The sequence below is a fragment of the Marmota marmota genome, unplaced genomic scaffold (assembly GCF_001458135.2).
Source record: "Marmota marmota marmota unplaced genomic scaffold, marMar, whole genome shotgun sequence".
NCBI lineage: Eukaryota > Metazoa > Chordata > Mammalia > Rodentia > Sciuridae > Marmota > Marmota marmota.
The window spans coordinates 8,041,371-8,049,381 of record NW_026000019.1 but is presented as its reverse complement, the minus strand read 5'-3'; the positions used below and the strand labels follow the sequence as shown (position 1 = coordinate 8,049,381).

General features: G+C 35.6%; 1 pseudogene; it reads right to left on the bottom strand.

Annotated features, from left to right (window-relative positions):
• Positions 1–553: 553 nt before the first annotated feature.
• On the bottom strand, positions 554–5,563 carry LOC125618743 (annotated as a pseudogene).
• Between the last annotated feature and the right edge of the window lie 2,448 nt (positions 5,564–8,011).

Genomic DNA, 8,011 nt, shown 5'->3' with positions numbered 1-8,011 from the left:
ACTTCCTCTTGTATGTACTTTTGTATAACTCTGAGGGTCTCCTTCCATTTCCATGCAATTTCCCTTCTCTCTCCCTTTCCCTCCCACCTCTCATCCCTGTTTAATGTTAATCTTCTTCTCATGCTCTTCGACCCTACTCTGTTCTTAGTTACTCTCCTTATATCAAAGAAGACATTTGGCATTTGTTTTTTAGGGATTGGCTAGCTTCACTTAGCATAATCTGCTCTAATGCCATCCATTTCCCTGTAAATTCTATGATTTTGCCATTTTTTAATGCAGAGTAATACTCCATTGTGTATAAATGCCACATTTTTTTTATCCATTCATCTATTGAAGGGCATCTAGGTTGGTTCCACAGTCTTGCTATTGTGAATTGTACACACCAATTTCTAACCTCTTAGAAAATTCTGCACAGTAGATTTGAATCATTGACATGAATAATTGCTCAGAAAAGCTGCCCTGCCTCATTGTGATATGATGAGGTAGTTTTCCAGTAAAATGATTTCAAGAGCAGTAACTGGGTTCCTTGTGGTTTCTTTGATCAAGAGGACCTTTATGAGCAGCTTGTTAAGGATTTGATCACAGATCTGTTACCTTTCCTCCTCATAGTGATGCTGCCAGACACAATCACATATGCTCCTGCCTTTGCACATTTATGAACAATGTTGGAACTTACTCCACCATCCACCTCTATATGGGAACCAGGTTCCAACCAATGAACCTTTGACATCATATTGTCCTTGAATTTCTGCTGTGAAGACTCAGGTCCCCCCATTAGGACCAAGGCCATGCAAATGTTCAGCCCTCCTGGTTTGATGGTAAGGTCACCCCATTCTCCCACTTGTCTTTAATCAGAGCCTCAGGGTTCTCAGTAACAAGATGAGACATGTATTGCTTGGATCCTGCTGCAATCATTTGCTTTACCCAAGGTTCTGACCTGGACCATCATGTGCTTGTCAAAGGAAATTTTGGCTTAGTTGTTTTCATAAACTTTCTAGCACAAGGTGACCAAAGGTGATAATGGGAACCAAAAAAAAGAACAAGAAAGAAAAGAAATATGACCTTCCTGAAGATCAGGGTGCATCCAGGTAGAGATAATTGGCACCAGAATATAGCATCTGGAAGCACTTGGCTCCTAACTTGACCAGGTCACTGCTGCAAACAGATGGGCTAATCCTGCAGCCTGATACTATGGTTCTGGTTTTCTGAAAATTTTGAAAAATGTATATCCACTAGTATGGTCTCAACGGTTTCCCCAAAGTGCATAAGAGGGCTGGGGTTGTGGCTCAGTGGTAGAGCGCTTACCTGGCATGTGTGAGGCACCAGGACAGGCAACTTCAATTCTCAGCACACATACAAATAAATTTAAAAAAAATGTCCATTGACAACATATAACAATAATTAGATTTAATTTTAAAAAAATGTGAAAGAGACCAGCAGATTCTAATGTGACAGAGTGCAAAAAAGTTTGTTGATACTTAATTCCATATTTCAAGCCAACATTAAGAAACTACTGCTTATACAGTTTTGGTGCTATATATAAATAAATACTGATAATTTTCTTTAGAAAGCTATTAAAACACCCCTCTTTTCCCAATGGCATATATTTATGAGGTTGGATTTCTGAATCGTGTACATACTTCTTTCAAGATAATATATTGAGATAGACTGAATACAGAAGTTGTATGGGAATCCAGTTATCTACTCTCCAGTCAGACATGAGAGGAATTTACAAAAAATGTCTAATAATGCTGTTCTTCTCACTAAATTGTCTGTTTGATAAAATATAATTACTTGTCATAAAATACATTATTAAGGTTAACATATAATTGATGTGTCATTGTAAGCTTAAATGACTATCTAGATAATTATTTTAAACATTTATGCTTTGATATCAAATGTAGAGATATCTACAATCCATATAATCAAAAACTCTTTTGGCTTCTCAAAAGAGAAGTATTACTGAGTCAAACAGTAGACTAGGGAGTAACCCAAGATAGCAGAATAGAGGAGGTAAGGTTCCTGGCTACTCCGAGGTCAAAACCAAGAAAGCAGACAGGCAACTTCTTGGCAAGACAGGTGAATAACAAGATAGGTGAAAGGGTGAGAAAATACATATCATTCACATGGATCATGTAAAAAAGCAAGGGTTTCTATTCTTATATTAGATAAAAGTTCACTTATATTAAAGTGAACTTCAAACCAAAGTTAATCAGAAGAGACAAAGAAGGACATCATATTGCAAAGGGAATTATACATCAATAAGACATAACAATCATAAATATTTATGTCCCAAACATTGGAGCATCTACATACATCAAACAATCCCTTTTCAACTTCAAGAATCAAATAGATCACAACACAATAATACTGGGTTTGAACATTTTTATCCATATATAGGAATACAAATGTAAATATATATAATAAACATATATAATACATGAAAGTATTTAGATGGATATGGATTTGTATATAGTTATTTTTCTTTATAGATGGATGTTTACAATTTTGGTAAGATATAGGATATGATTATTTAACTGAATATATATGAAAATTTATGGGTAGAATTTTGGTTGCCGTTAGGGTAATTCACATATATATGAGTATATTACAAACATATATGAAATATATATTTTAAAATATATATGGATATTAAAAGTAATATTTATAATTTTTGTTTAAAAGGCTCATAATTATGGGTAAGGTTAGGTTTAGTTTTGAGTTACACCTTTAGTTTAGGAGATAGTTTACCTTTAGAACACATACATCAATATATATGAATATAAATATAAATATAAATATAGAGGTAATATTATATATCAAAAAATATGTATATATAAAAAGTATATATACATATACTTTTATCTATGGATATTTTTAAGGTAAGCATTATTGTTATATTACATGCAAACTCTGGGTTATGCCTATGGAAATGTGTGTGTGTGTGTGTGTGTGTGTGTATATGATATTTATGGGTTTTTATGTGAATTTATGAATTTATATCCCCCAAGACATAGGTACATTCATGTAAAATGTTATGGTTTATATGTATAGAGGTTTCTCTGAAGTGTATTGGTAGGTATAGGACTAATGTAGAAAAATACTTAGTGTTAATTTAGGGGTTGAACATTTTTATCCATACATAAGAATACAAATATGAACATATATGTAAAAATATATGAAAATATTTAAGTGGATATAAATTTATATGTAGTTATTTTTTCTTTTGAGATGGATGTTTACAATTTTGTTTTAGTTATAGTTTATGATTATATGACTGAATATATATGAAAATGTATGAGCAGGAATTTGGTTTCTATTAGGGTATTATATTCATATATATATATGAATGTATATAAACATAGGAATATATATGTGAAAATTTATGTGGATATTCAAACTAAACTAAAACAAATATATTTTTTGGTGAGAAAAAAAAAAAAAAGAACAGCAGAATAGATGTCTATGGTCCATATGGTCTTTTCAGTCTAGGATTCTAGACTCTAGAATGAGGGGTATAATTCTGTGCAGATGAATTGGATCATAGCAATAATACAATGAAAAATTGATTTTAGAAATTTTTGCTTTGAAATAAAAGAAAGGAACATTTGATCATGACTTCAGATACATATGAATGAATAAATAAAGGTTTTTGAGAGGTTATTTATGATTCAGTTTCTCCTAGGAAGTTGTCACGCTATTATTTATCACTCTTACTGGTTTAAGGGTGGTTATCAATGTCGAGATTGAGGAGCATATATGCATTCCTATAATTTTGAAAAAAAAAAAAAAAGGTTCTTGAGCTCACGTCCATTACTTCTAGCTTCATGATAGTAATTTCAGTCTTTCTTTGTTCTAATTAGTGCCTTTTTCCAGACTGGAAATCTCTGCATGGTCTTTGACTTTTTCTTTCTATTTAGTCATCTCCCAATTTGTTCTTTTTCCTTTTTTTGAAAGTTGTTGCACATTTGTTTGTTGCTTCTCCATCCCAGCTGACCCTCTCTGCTCCTGGTGGACATTGCCTAAGGCGTGGATCTATACCAGCTTTCTAACTGTCTCGCTGCTTCTAGGCACACACACAAAATCTTCCTAAAGCAATTTGATGTAGCCACTTCCAGGCATAAATCCTACTGACGCTCACTATGACCTCTAAAATAAAGTTCCTCAGCCTGACATTCAGGGACATTCAGCATCCTCTTATTTGTACCCGACTATATGCTCCTAGCAACTTTCTCTACCACTCATGAGGCCTGTACCTCAGCCAGGGCAGCTTTCCCACTGTCCAGCCTCAGCATGCCAGCTCCTGTATCCAGGGCTTGGTTTAGGTCATCTCATGCCTAAGAATCTCTCTTCCAGCTACATGTCTCATCTCGTTTCTTATTTGAAGTTCAAGCCCCAATATTTTCTATGAAACACTCTTCCCTTTCTTATAACATTTAGAATAAAAAATATCAATAAGTGATATGACAAGAGTTCTTACTTTGAGCTCCACACTGTTGTAGCACTATTTATATGGTATTACCTCAAATGCTACTGCTAGGCACTATGGGTAATTGAGGCAAGGAAGCAGGTCTGGTTTTTCACTGTTGAGAGGTTGTGTGATAAGCAATAGTCATTGGACTGGGAAGATCCATTGCAAACTCTATTTATGATTGAAAATCTGGATAATTCATATCACCTTTTTATATTTGGTTTCTCATCTATAAATGAGGCTGCCAATAGCATCCATCACACAGGATCATTGTAGGATCAAAAATGAGAATGACCTTTGTAAATAATAAAATTTCACACATTAGTCAGGGTTCTCCAGAGAAAAACAGAAGCAATAGGATATATAAAAGTGTATGTATATAGCTGGGCAAAGTGGTGCACTCCTGTAAGAGCTAAGGAAGTTGAGGCAGGAGTATTGCAAGTTCAAAGCCAACCTTAACAATTTGGCAAGACCCTGTTTATAAATAAAATATTTTTAAAAAGAAATGGGGATGTGGCTCAGAGGTTAAATACCCCTGGGTTTAATCCCCAATAACAACAACAGCAAAATTAAAATTTAAAAAAAATCTATACACACACACACACATTCACAAATTCTGCATGACTTGGTTCATGCAGAATGATGTGGAGGTCAAGAAGACCCACAAATTGCTGTCTGCAAGATGGAGAGCCAAGAAAGTTGGTAGCGTAATCTAGTCCAAAATCAAAGACTTGACACCAGGGGAGCCCATGGTGTAACTCCCAGTCCAAAGCTAATGGTCAAAAAACTAGCCTGCTAGAACCCAAAGATCTGAGAACTGGCAGCTCTGATGTCCCAGAGCAGGAGAAAAGGGACATCCTAGCTTCAGAAGAGAGAGCAAACTCACGCTTCTTTTGCCTTTCTGTTCTTTTCAGGGACTCATCAGAATCAATGATGCTCACTCACATGGGTGAGGGTGGCCATTTTTACTCAGCCTGTTGATTCAAATGTTAATCTCTTCCAAAAAACATCCTCACATACACATCCAGAAAGCTTTACCAGCTCCCAGGGCCTCCTTTGCCCAGTTGATTGACATATAGAATTTACCGTCATTCTGCATAAGAATGCTTATTATTACTATTACCATTATTATTATTTCTTTTGTTTCATAGTTTCATGTGGGTATGTACTTTTGTGTCCTCAGTTTGTTTATGAGCTATTGGAAGGGGAGTGTTGAGTCATTCTTCGAATGCTCCTGGAAAACTAGCATGTAAAAGATTTGAATAAGCCATATTGAATGTATAAATGAATTTTCACAATAAGAAAACCCAGGAGGGCTGTGGTAACCCACAAGAAAATTTCACTTGTTTTGTTAAGGGGGTTAAAAAAAAAAACAGGACAGTGAGGTTTGCAAAGCAAGTACTGATCTGATTTCAGGGAGGATTGTCTCACAGTGATGAAAATAGTCTAACTACTGAAATTGTTTAAACCACAAGAATTTTTGAAAGATTCCAAGATAAATCATTCATAGTTTTTCAATTGGGAATAAGGCCAACCTTCTGTAGGGAAAGAATGAACCAAGAAAGAAGAGACTTAAGTATGAATCAGTAAGAAAACTTAAAAAACTATAATAGAAAATAAGTGTAGCTAAATTCTGGGAAGGTAGCTTGCATTTTACATAAAATAACATTACAAGATTAAAGCGGACATCGTCTATATATTTAAGCTTCTAATATTTAATCAACTAGAAGATTAGTAGCTTATGAAAGATTGTGGTACTATAAGAAAACCAGGGTGAGAGTAATACATTCCAGTGCTTCCAGAATTCTAAGAAATGCTATTAAATTTCTAATACAGTGGTGAGTTTAGTCAGCATGAACTTACAGCTATAATCAAATTCTCACCCAGGGTGAATGTGCAAGGTTAAGAATAAGGCTGAAATGGACTGGCATGAAAAGGAGTGCACCATCACACATGGACATATGCCCAGGAACAAATCAGCTTCATGAACAGAAGGTCAAAGTGCTATTGTGAAACCAGAAGGTGCACCTATGAGGACCGTATCGTGTCTGTCTCCTTTCCAATGTTCTTTCTCCAGCCTTTATTCCAGGATCCACTGGATCCTGTGTGAAATGCTCAGTTCTGCTTCAGACTCTGGAGCCAAAGCAAGGGAGATGTCATGAGCCCTAAGTTAAAAGATCGTTAGCTCACCCTCAAGTGAGAGAGAGAACTAATTTCTGACTTGGATCCCTACCTTTACTCGTGTTCTGCCTCCTGTGTGCTAGAGCTGAGCCCATCCTTTGATTCTTTCTCCCTTTGTTCCTCCTCATGGCTGGTTTGCCATCCTGCTCAGTAATGTAGTTTTTGCCCCTTTTATTCTTTACTGCAAATATACACCAATTCTTTTTATCTTGTTATGCAAAATAGAATAGCTTACAAGTCTTTAATCTATGTAAGTTGAAAAAGTACCGAAAATACTTTCTAATTTCCTACCCACTGAAGAAAGAAGGCACATTCTGTAAGAAAGTCGAGAAAAGCATGTGATCCTTTATGTTTGGTACCAGAGCAGGGAGCCCCCAGGCAGAGCCATTTGCACCTGACTCATTGAGCAAGCACAGTTGAACTCTGGAAGCTCCATGAAACCTATGAAAAGAAACGGCACATCAGTGTGACGATTTAGGCTGTTGGTGGAGTATGAGTGCTCAACTGTGCTCCATAACACCTTGGGAAATGCAGATAGTTGATTTAGGTCTTCAGTCAGGTTTTCCTAAAAACTTGCTGGATGCCAAGCAAAATGGGGTCTACTCGGGATTCATAGTTGAATAAGACGTGGCTTCTGCCCTCCTTGACTGGTGGAGAGAAAAGAAGTGATGGTGACAGATAAAACATTGAGGTGAAAGGTAAATAGATTAGGATTTGGTGAAATGTAGCCACGCTAAATAGTCAATCACACACAACAACATTGCATAGTGTCACTAATAACCAGGATATATTTTATTTGAAGATTTTTACTTTTCTGAGAAGATATAAAATTGTAACAGAAGATTAATGATAAAGATTAAACACATAAATGATTATATCTAGCTTAAAGTACATGCAAAACAGGGAAAACAAATACATATGTTTTTTGTAACATTAAAAAATGTTAAGTACATATGGTCTATAAATTTAAAAACTTGATTAACATTAAAAAATGTTAGAATTTCAATTTGGCACAGCTTGAATAAATTGGCAAAGGACACCATCACAGAGCACTCTCATTTGAAGGTGATTAGAAAAGACTTTGAGTGTAGGGGAGTTTTAAACAAGAACCTCAAAGCCATGCTGGAAATACAGTCTAATCCTATAGATAAGTCTAGGTGGTGGCCCATATTAAGAAACAAGGGTGATTATTAGTAGCTCTGGTTGAAGGGTGACAATCAAATGTTAGCTAAAAATAAGCAAGTGACACTGCTGATGAATAAGATGAGTTAAACGTTGGAATACGGAAGACAGTGGGTGACTTTGAGCTATAGGCTTATGTGGCTCCTAGGAACCCATGTGGCAGCCACGTAAGTAGGT